General features: G+C 37.0%; 1 protein-coding gene across 1 annotated transcript in view; it reads left to right on the plus strand.

Moving 5' to 3' along the window:
- The window catches only part of GARNL3 (GTPase activating Rap/RanGAP domain like 3), a gene marked incomplete at its 5' end in the record, with an annotated part of 730,206 nt that overhangs the window by 396,351 nt on the left and 321,620 nt on the right, over positions 1-12,235 (plus strand). The gene's annotated exons all lie outside the window — the stretch shown is intronic.

The raw sequence follows: 12,235 nt of genomic DNA on the forward strand, positions 1-12,235 counted from the left end.
AGAATCTTGCAGATATGTCGGAAAAAAGAATGAGTTGAATGAGAATCTCCTTTTCGCCGCAATAGATAGAGTGACCGGAGCATGGTCCGATAAACTAAAGTCTCCAATGCTACATTTCTCAACTTTAGGAACTAATACATCCAAAATCAGAAAAAGATCTAACCTTGATAGCGTGTTGTGGGTCTTGGAACAACACGTATACTCAAGACTGTTAGGATTTAATAATCTCCATATATCGACTAATTTTAATGAGTTATGGAGTAGATTAAATATTTTCTTTTCGAAGTTCAATTGGGCAGATTTAAATTTAAGCTCCAAACTCCGAGCCCCTACTCTCCTTCTATCCAAGTATGAGTTTGGTGTGACATTAAAATCCCCTACCAGTACAATCTTGGCTTTGGGAAATTTGTACATTTTCTTTACTAACAAATTCCAAAATTTTTCATTAGAGACATTAGGACCATAAATATTAACCAATAAATATTCTTCCTCCTCAATGGAAAATCTAATGATCAAGTATCTTCCCTCACTATCTATAGATGTACTCAGAATTTTATATTCCAACCTTGTATGGAATAGGACCATCACTCCTCTAGACGCTTTTATATATGATGAAAAGAAAGATTCTCCCAGCCAGCGAGCTCTAATCTTCCTATGTTCTTTATCTGATAGGTGGGTTTCCTGTAGACACACTATGTCAAAGTCTTTTTTCCCCAGCAGATTTAAAACTGCTTTCCTTTTTATAGGGGAATGTATCCCCCCTATATTCCAGGTCAATATTTTAACCATCTAACTCAAGGGTGGGGATCATCAAAGATAGGAGAGGGAAGGGGGGAGGAGAGAAAGAAGAGAGAAAAAAAAAATGGAGGGAAAAGGGGGAAAATCCCCCTAAATTCAATTATAAATAACATAAACAAATCTCTGCTGAATATTCTAATGTCCCTTATTCCTAAAGAGGACCCCAAAGTTAACCAATAAAACCTCATTTTTTATAGTCATACAATATAACCAATTTCTATGACTCACAAACATTTTCAGCACAAAAAATATAAACAACCAAAAAGTAAGTGCTGAAATTTTTAAATCTCATAGGCCTAGATTTGGAGTTCGGCGGTAGCCGTGAAAACCAGCGTTAGAGGCTCCTAACGCTGGTTTTGGCCGCCCGCTGGTATTTGGAGTCAGTGATTAAAGGGTCTAACGCTCACTTTTCAGCCGCGACTTTTCCATACCGCAAATCCCCCTACGCCATTTGCGTATCCTATCTTTTCAATGGGATCTTCCTAACGCCGGTATTTAGAGTCGTTTCTGAAGTGAGCGTTAGAGCTCTAACGACAAAACTCCAGCCGCCTGAAAATAGCAGGAGTTAAGAGCTTTCTGGGCTAACGCCGGTTCATAAAGCTCTTAACTACTGTACCCTAAAGTACACTAACACCCATAAACTACCTATGTACCCCTAAACCGAGGTCCCCCCACATCGCCGCCACTCAATTAAAATATTTTAACCCCTAATCTGCCGACCGCCATCTACGTTATACTTATGTACCCCTTATCTGCTGCCCCTAACCCCGCCGACCCCTGTATTACATTTATTAACCCCTAACCTGCCCCCCACAACGTCGCCGCCAGCTACTTAAAATAATTAACCCCTAATCTGCCGACCGCAAAGCGCCGCCACCTACGTTATCCCTATGTACCCCTAATCTGCTGCCCCTAACACCGCCGACCCCTATATTATATTTATTAACCCCTAATCTGCCCTCCTCAACGTCGCGTCGCCTGATTCAAGATGGACCCGCTCCGCACCGGATGGAAGAAGATCGAAGATGCCGCTTGGAGAAGATGTTTGCCGGTCCGGATGTCCTCTTCTTGCCGGATAGGAGGAAGACTTTGGAGCCTCTTCTGGACCTCTTCAGCCACCGGATGATGGATCGCCAACCCCCGCTTGGGTTGGATGAAGATGTTGGAGCCAGGACGGATCGGTGATACCTGGATGGTGAAGACAAGGTAGGAAGATCTTCAGGGGCTTAGTGTTAGGTTTCTTTAAGGGGGGTTTGGGTTAGATTAGGGGTATGTGGGTGGTGGGTTGTAATGTTGGGGGGGGGGGTATTGTATGTTTTTTTTTACAGGCAAAAGAGCTGAAATTCTTGGGGCATGCCCCGCAAAGGGCCCTGTTCAGGGCTGGTAAGGTAAGAGAGCTTGTAACTTTTTTAATTTAGAATAGGGTAGGGAATTTTTTATTTTGGGGGTCTTTGTTATTTTATTAGGGGGCTTAGAGTAGGTGTAATTAGTTTAAAATTGTTGTAATATTTTTCTTATGTTTGTAAATATTTTTTTATTCTTTGTAACTTAGTTCTTTTTTATTTTTTGTACTTTAGCTAGTTTATTTAATTGTATTTATTTGTAGGAATTGTGTTTAATTAATTTATTGATAGTGTAGTGTTAGGTTAATTGTAGGTAATTGTAGGTAGTTTATTTAATTAATGTATTGATAGGGTAGTGTTAGGTTTAATTATATCTTAGGTTAGGATTTATTTTACAGGTAAATTTGTTATTATTTTAACTAGGTAACTATTAAATAGTTCTTAACTATTTAATAGCTATTGTACCTGGTTAAAATAATTACAAAGTTGCCTGTAAAATAAATATTAATCCTAAAATAGCTATAATATAATTATAATTTATATTGTAGCTATATTAGGATTTATTTTACAGGTAAGTATTTAGCTTTAAATAGGAATAAGTTATTTAATAAGAGTTAATTTATTTCGTTAGATGTAAATTATATTTAAGTTAGGGGGGTGTTAGGGTTAGACTTAGCTTTAGGGGTTAATACATTTATTAGAATAGCGGTGAGGTCCGCTCGGCAGATTAGGGGTTAATAATTGAAGGTAGGTGTCGGCGATGTTAGGGAGGGCAGATTAGGGGTTAATACTATTTATGATAGGGTTAGTGAGGCGGATTAGGGGTTAATAACTTTATTATAGTAGCGGTGCGGTCCGCTCGGCAGATTAGGGGTTAATAAGTGTAGGCAGGTGTCGGCGACGTTGAGGGGGGCAGATTAGGGGTTAATAAATATAATATAGGGGTCGGCGATGTTAGGGCAGCAGATTAGGGGTACATAGGGATAACGTAGGTTGCGGCGGTTTACGGAGCGGCAGATTAGGGGTTAAAAATAATATACAGGGGTCAGCGATATCGGGGGCGGCAGAATAGGGGTTAATAAGTGTAAGGTTAGGGGTGTTTAGACTCAGGGTACATGTTAGAGTGTTAGGTGCAGACGTAGGAAGTGTTTCCCCATAGGAAACAATGGGGCTGCGTTAGGAGCTGAACGCTGCTTTTTTGCAGGTGTTAGATTTTTTTTCAGCTCAAACAGCCCCATTGTTTCCTATGGGGGAATCGTGCACGAGCACGTTTTTGAGGCTGGCCGCGTCCGTAAGCAACTCTGGTATCGAGAGTTGCATTTGCGGTAAAAATGCTCTACGCTCCTTTTTTGGAGCCTAACGCAGCATTTGTTTGAACTCTCGATACCAGAGTTAAATTTATGGTGCGGCCAGAAAAAAGCCCGCGGAGCGTTAACAGCCCTTCTACCGCAAAACTCCAAATCTAGGCCTTAATCTTGTGCAAAATATTTCTTTTCCCACTAACCCAACTTCACAAAGCATATTCCTAGTGTAAAAAAAGCAAAGAAAACAAAATGTGTATTAACCTCTTACGTTCAAAAATCATATATATATATATATATATATATATATATCCTTTTATAATTAGAATCATACTTTATTCTGCACATGGCTACCTGTTCTTTCTATCCGTACAGATATTAATAGTGTCTATGAAGAAGAAAAAAAAGAACAAAAACCTCTACTGTGAATTTTTGTATCCCTTGTCCCTAAAAACCATGATAAACCAATAAAGTCTCCTTATTAAAGTCATACAATATAACCAATTTCTTGTTCCTTATTTGTCTTAATACTACTATAATACAAAACATATTACAAACATCAGGGAAGATGTGTATTAACCTCATGTGTTCAAAAACATATATTACTTTATACACACTCATAATTTCTTTCTGTTGCTCTATAATCCTTATTTATATCCCAAAAAAAAATCTCTTGAGATAAGCTCCAAGAGGGGGAGAAAAAAATAAAAAATAAAAAAAATTCTCTTTCCTTTTTTTTTTTTTACCTCATAATTGAAAAAAACAAAAAAACATAATGTGTATTGACCTCTTACGTTCAAAAATCATATATATATATATATATCCTCTTGTAATTAGAATCATACTTTATTCTGCACCTGACTACCTGTTCTTTCTATCCGTACAGATATTAATAGTGTCTATAAAGAAGAAAAAAGAATAAAAACCTCTACTGTGTATTTTTTTCCTCATTTGTCTTAATATTACTATAATACACAACTTATTACAAACATCAGGGAAAATGTGTATTAACCTCATGTGTTCAAAAACATATATTACTTTATACATAATCATAATTTCTTTCTATTGCTCTATAATCCTTATTTGTGTCCCAAAAAATAAGAAGTCTCTTGAGATAAACTCCAAGAGAAAAAAAAATAAATAAATTTACCTCATATTTGAGAAAAAAAAAAAAGAAAGTTTTTCCGTCCGGGGAAAAAAGAGAAAAAGGTAGTCAAAAAAATAAATAAATATTCGTTAAATAACATACTAAACACACACAAACAGTTACAAAAACAATAAAATGTAGAAGACTCTCATTAAACCATCCCCTTCTTTGATTCATTCTCCAAAAAGGAAAAAGCTGCTTCTGGGGAATCAAAAAAGAGGAAGTCCATGCCAGATTTTATCCTGAGTCCCTAGTACTATTATGTTTATACACACATTACCTAAGCACCTAGTACTATCATGTTTATACACACATTACCTAAGTACCTATAACTATCATGTTTATACACACGTTACCTAAGTACCTAGTACTATCATGTTTATACACACATTACCTAAGTACCTAGTACTATCATGTTTATACACACATTACCTAAGTACCTAGTACTATTATGTTTATACACACATTACCTAAGTACCTAGTACTATTATGTTTATACACACATTACCTAAGTACCTAGTACTATCATGTTTATACACACATTACCTAAGTACCTAGTACTATTATGTTTATACACACATTACCTATGTACCTATAATTATCATGTTTATACACACATTACCTAAGTACCTAGTACTATTATGTTTATACACACATTACCTAAGTACCTATAACTATCATGTTTATACACACGTTACCTAAGTACCTAGTACTATCATGTTTATACACACATTACCTAAGTACCTAGTACTATCATGTTTATACACACATTACCTAAGTACCTAGTACTATCATGTTTATACACACATTACCTAAGTACCTAGTACTATTATGTTTATACACACGTTACCTAAGTACCTAGTACTATCATGTTTATACACACATTACCTAAGTACCTAGTACTATCATGTTTATACACACATTACCTAAGTACCTAGTACTATCATGTTTATACACACATTACCTAAGTACCTATAACTATCATGTTTATACACACGTTACCTAAGTACCTATAACTATCATGTTTATACACACGTTACCTAAGTACCTAGTACTATTATGTTTATACACACGTTACCTAAGTACCTATAACTATCATGTTTATACACACATTACCTAAGTACCTAGTACTATCATGTTTATACACACGTTAAATAAGTACCTAGTACTATCATGTTTATACACACGTTAAATAAGTACCTAGTACTATCATGTTTATACACACATTACCTAAGTACCTAGTACTATCATATTTATACACACATTACTTAAGTACCTAGTACTATCATGTTTATACACACATTACCTAAGTACCTAGTACTATCATGTTTATACACACATTACCTAAGTACCTAGTACTATCATGTTTATACACACATTACCTAAGCACCTAGTACTATTATGTTTATACACACATTACCTAAGCACCTAGTACTATCATGTTTATACACACAATACCTAAGTACCTAGTACTATCATGTTTATACACACACGTTACCTAGGTACCTAGTACTATCATGTTTATACACACATTACCTAAGCACCTAGTACTATCATGTTTATACACACATTACCTAAGTACCTAGTACTATCATGTTTATACACACACGTTACCTAGGTACCTAGTACTATCATGTTTATACACACATTACCTAAGTACCTAGTACTATCAGTCACCTTGATTACAAGTTTTACATTCGTGTTTTAATGCTGAAATGTTTTTAATTTCAGCATTAAAACAGCACCGCAGCCATTACAAGTCTTGTCGGTATAGCTGTAGCGCAAGCCTTTTAGCCTGTAATGAAACGTCATTCCCTCACACGTAAAAATTACGTTTTTTCATGGGACTTCCATAGCGCTGCCATTACAAAACTGTTACATAAAACTGTAAGTGGATCGTCGGGGGTTAGTGTTAGTTTTTTTAAGGTTTTTTTGGGTGGGGTTTTTTTTTAGATTAGGGTTTGGGCAGCAAACAAGCTAAATACCCTTTTAAGGGCAATGCCCATACAAATGCCCTTTGCAGGGCAATGGGTAGGTACGGTTTTTTAGATAGTTTTTTTTTTTATTTTGTGGGTTTCGTGGGGGGGGTTGTAATGTTAGTGGGTCTTTGTTATTTTTTTTAAGGTAAAAGAGCTGTTTAACTTAGGGCAATGCCCTACAAAAAGGCCCTTTTAAGGGCCATTGGTAGTTTATTCTAGATTAGTTTTTTTTTTTATTTTGGGGTGTTTTTTTTTTTAAATGGGTATTAGAATAGGAATAATTTTTATTATTTTTGATAGTTTGTTTGTTATTTTGTGTAATGTATTTTTTTTCATTTTTGGGTGGGTTTTTATTTTTAGATTAGGGCTTGGGCAGCAAAAGAGCTAAATGCCCTTTAAAGGGCAATGCCCATAAAAATGCCCTTTTCAGGGCAATGGGTAGATTAGGTTTTACTTTCTTTTTATTTTGTGGGTTGAGTGGGGGTTTGTATACTGTTTGTTTTTGTAGCAAAAGAGTTGTTAACTTTAGGGCAATGCCCTACAAAAGGCCCTTTTTAGGACCCTTGGTAGTGTATTATAGATTTGGGGTTTTTTATTTTGGGTTTTTTTTTTTTTTTTTAAAGGGTTTTAGAATCGTAATAATTTTTATTGTTTTGTATAATTTAGTTTGTTTTTGTAATGGTAGTTTTTAGTGTAAGGCAACTTAGGTTTTATTTCACAGGTAAGTTTGTATTTATTTTAACTAGGTAGTTAGTAAATAGTTAATAACTATTTACTACCTAGTCTACCTAGTTAAAATAAATACAAACTTGCCTGTGAAATAAAAGTAAAACCTAGGCTAGCTACAATGTAACTATTAATAATATTGCAGCTAGCTTAGGTTTTATTTCACAGGTAAGTATTTAGTTAATAATTGTAACTTTAATTTAGCTCTATTTTAATTATGTTAAAGTTAGGGGGGTTAGGGTTCCGTTAGGGTTAGGTTTAGGAGTTAATATAGTTAAATTTAGGTTGTTGCAATGTGGGGAGGATGGCAGTTTAGGGGGTAATAGGTTTATTTAGTGGTAGTGATGTGGGAGGCCAGAGGTTTAGGGGTTAATAGCTTTATTTAGTTGTGGCGATGTTGAGGAGCAGTAGAATAGGGGTTAATAGATTTATTATAGTGTGGGCGATGTTGGGGTGCGGCGGAATAGGAGTTAATAACTTTAGTATAGTGGCGGCGATATTGAGAGCGGCAGATTAGGGGTTAATAGTTTTATTCAGGTGGCGGCGATATCGGGGGCCGCAGATTAGGGGATAATAACTGTAGGTAGGTGTCAACTTTGTCGGTGGGGGGGGCAGATTAGGGGTGTTTAGACGTTGGGGTTTATGTTAGGGTGTTTAAACGTTAGTTTTTTTTTCCCCCCATAAACATCAATGGGGCTTTGTTACAGAGCTTTTCTTTCTGTGATCGCAAGTGTTAGACTTTCTTCGGACCCGCTTTCCCCATTGATGTCTATGGGGAAAGCGTGCACGAGCACGTCAAAACAGCGCTTGTATTTTGTGCTGTATGGAGCTTAAAAACCCCATATCGCACGCACAAGCCGGCTGTTTCAAAGCTTGTTATGGCTGCGCTATAGAGGGTTAAATCATGTTTATAAACAGGTTACCTAAGCACCTTTGTACTATCATGTTTATACATATGTTACCTAAGTACCTAGTACTATCATGTTTATACACGTTACCTAAGTACCTAGTACTATCATTTTTATGCACACATTACCTAAGTACCTAGTACTATCATGTTTATACACACATTACCTAAGTACCTAGTACTATCATGTTTATACACACATTACCTAAGTACTTAGTACTATCATGTTTATAAACAGGTTACCTAAGTACCTAGTACTATCATGTTTATACACACATTACCTAAGCACTTAGTACTATCATGTTTATACAAAGGTTACCTAAGTACCTAGTACTATCATGTTTATACACACATTACCTAAGTACCTAGTACTATTATGTTTATAGACAGGTTACCTAAGTAATTAGTACTATCATGTTTATACACATGTTACATAAGTACCTAGTACTATCATGTTTATACACACACGTTACCTAGGTACCTAATACTATTATGTTTATACACACATTACCTAAGTACCTAGTATTATCATGTTTATACAAAGGTTACCTAAGTACCTAGTACTATTATGTTTATACACACATTACCTAAGTACCTAGTACTATCATGTTTATACAAAGGTTACCTAAGTACCTAGTACTATCATGTTTATACAAAGGTTACCTAAGTACCTAGTACTATTATGTTTATACACACATTACCTAAGTACCTAGTACTATCATGTTTATACACACATTGCCTACGTACCTAGTACTATCATGTTTATATACACATTACCTAAGTACCTAGTACTATCATGTTTATACACACATTACCTAAGTAGTTATCACAGCTGCTGATTGGAACCGCCTGGGACTAAGGCAACCAATTGTTCCAACAGCTGTCACCATGCAAACATATTCAAATGAAATAATAAAGCCTATTGGGTGTGTATCACCTACAGTGACATTTAATGGTATAACTAAAAAGCTACGCCTCTACATTTTACCTAAAGGAGGACCACCTTTGTTTGGTAGATCCTGGATCCAAGCATTGGGCATGCCAAAGTTACCACAACAGTTACCGCTTAACAAACTGCTGGACCAAAGTGGCAATTCAAATTCTTCTTGGATTAATTCACTAAAGCACAAATATAAGACTGTATTTGATGGGAACCTAGGTTTAGTGAAAGACAAGCAGATTCAGCTTCAACTAAAAGAAAATGCTATTCCAAAATTTTGTAAACCAAGAGTTGTACCATTTGCACTTAAACCTAAAATTGAAGCAGAACTAGAAAGACTACGAAATCAGGGGATTATTGTTCCAGTATCTAGCAGTGAATGGGCTTCCCCAATAGTTCTTGTCAGAAAAAAAATGGGGACATTCACATCTGTGGAGATTTCAGAGTGGGCCTTAACCCTCAATTACTTGTGGATCAGTATCCTTTACCACGGATTGAAGAATTGTTTAGTTCTCTGGCAGGGGGTGAACAATTTACAAAAATTGACTTGCATCAAGCATACTTACAGTTAGAGGTGCATCCAGACTCCAGATACTTGTTAACTATCAACACTCACAAAGGACTTTTTCAGTATACGCGGATGGTGTTTGGCATTGCCCCAGCACCTGCAGTGTGGCAACGGATAATGGATGAGATCTTGGCAGGTATTCCACATACCCACTGTATGTTAGATGACATGCTTATCACTGGTGAAAATGATGCCGCTCATAAAGCCAATGTTGAAGCTGTTTTACAGCGCCTACAGGAATTCGGACTGAAAGTTAACATGGAAAAGTGTGAGTTCTTCTGCAAGAGTTTAGAATATTGTGCACATGTAGTGGACAAGACTGGTCTCCACACAACCGCTGAAAAAGTGAAAGCGCTGGTTCATGCTCCCACCCCTGTTAATGTTTCTCAGCTACGTTCTTATTTGGGGTTGCTCAATTACTATCACAGATTTTTACCAAATTTGGCTCATTTACTATATCCACTACACCGCCTTTTAGATAGTAAAAACCAGTGGGCCTGGACTGACTTATGTACACGAGCATTTGAACGCTCAAAGCAACTTCTTCTGGAATCAAGACTCCTTGTCCACTATGACCTTAAGAAGCCTTTGGTACTAGCCTGCGATGCTTCACCAAATGGTTTAGGCGCAGTACTTTCACACATTATGCCCGATGGTTCTGAACGTCCTGTGTCTTTTGCGTCCAGATCTCTAACTCCATCTGAGAGAAATTATGCCCAGATTGATCGAGAAGCTTTAGCAATAATTTGGGCTGTGAAGAAATTCCACATTTATATATATGGCAGACCTTTTACTCTGATCACGGATCATAAACCACTTTTGTCCATTCTGCACCCTCAGAAGGGTATCTCCAACACAACAGCTGCTCGACTTCAGCGCTATGCACTTCAGCTGTCGGCTTACAACTACTCCATTAAATATCAATGCCACAGTGATCATACGAATGTGGATATGTTTTCAAGATTACCAATGGTACATCACATGACAACATCTTCTAAAATCATAGAAACTCCTCCACTGCCTTTAAATCTAAATTCGAAAGTGATTGCTACTTATACATGCTCTGATTCTACCTTACAGGAAATTAAGTCTTTTGTTCAATATGAGTGGCCTAAAGTAGTTCGCTCTGACCTTCAGCCATATTTTACAAGGAAGAAGGAAATTGTGCATGACTCAGGCTGTCTGTTATGGGGGTCACGAGTGATAATTCCGACCTTACTGCAAACATTAGCATTAAATAGACAGCTACACAGCTCACATCAGGGTGTAGTAAAAGTGAAGCAAAGAGCACGAGAATATTTATGGTGGCCTAAATTGGATACAGATATTGCTTCTTATGTAGCTGCTTGCAATGCATGTGCACAGACACAGCAGAATCCCAGCAGGGACACCTCAAAAACTTGGCCATGGCCAAATGAACCTTGGACAAGAATCCATGTTGATTTTGCAGGGCCAGTGGTTCGACGAATGTATTTGGTGGCTGTGGATGCTCATTCCAAGTGGCCAGAAGTAGTTCAAATGTCAAGTACTACAACACAAAAAACCATTGTCGTTCTTTCCAGTATGTTTGCAAGATTTGGACTGCCACAAACTTTAGTCTCAGACAATGGTCCACAGTTCATATCACATGAATTTGAAACATTTCTAGATACAAATAACATCAAACACTGTAAGACAGCTCCATATTTTCCAGCCTCTAATGGACAGGCTGAAAGATTTGTACAAACTTTAAAACGCCACTTAGCTGTCTCTCACAAATCAAAATTTAATCCAAACTCCCTTTCTAACTTTTTGTTTAACTATCGAAACACTCCCCATGCCACTACTGGGCTATCACCTGCAATGTTAATGTTTGGAAGACGCCTGAGAACTCCACTGGATAAAGTTAGACCAGAACATTCCAAACAAGAGTTGAACACTTTTAGCGTTTCAGAATTTGTTCATCATGACAGAGTATGGGTTAGAAACTACCGTGGCCCAAATAAATGGATTCCAGCTGTCATAATACAAGGCATGGGCAACAGAATGTTTAAAGTTCAACTACAAGCTGGTGGTACAGTTTCCCGCCATGTAGAACAAATGAGACATAGATCTCAACCAGCTACACAAATATCAAATGATTCAGATGGTGAGGATATCTGGCATGGAGTGTGGTGCCCACCTGAGTCTTCTGAGGATGAAAATACAATGATCACAACAGAATCAGAATGATTCTGTCCAACAACAAAATATCACAGATGATCAACAACCGTTGGGTACTCCTCCACAGACAATTTCTCCTGAACCAAATACTCTACGGCCCTCTAGACGCAGAAGGCCACCTAGATGGCAATGTGAGGATTCAGTGAGAGATTATTCAGCAAGGAATGACCTAATCTGAAGGCGGACTTATCGCAGAAAGCATAACTGTGACTAAAATCTAGGCTGCGACCTAGGTCTTGTGCATAGACTATAAAGATAAACTGTTCTAAGTACAAGTGTATGGTTTAGTGATACACATGTATGTCTATTATTTGTTGTATGTTA

The sequence above is a fragment of the Bombina bombina genome, chromosome 12, assembly GCF_027579735.1.
Source record: "Bombina bombina isolate aBomBom1 chromosome 12, aBomBom1.pri, whole genome shotgun sequence".
Lineage (NCBI taxonomy): Eukaryota > Metazoa > Chordata > Amphibia > Anura > Bombinatoridae > Bombina > Bombina bombina.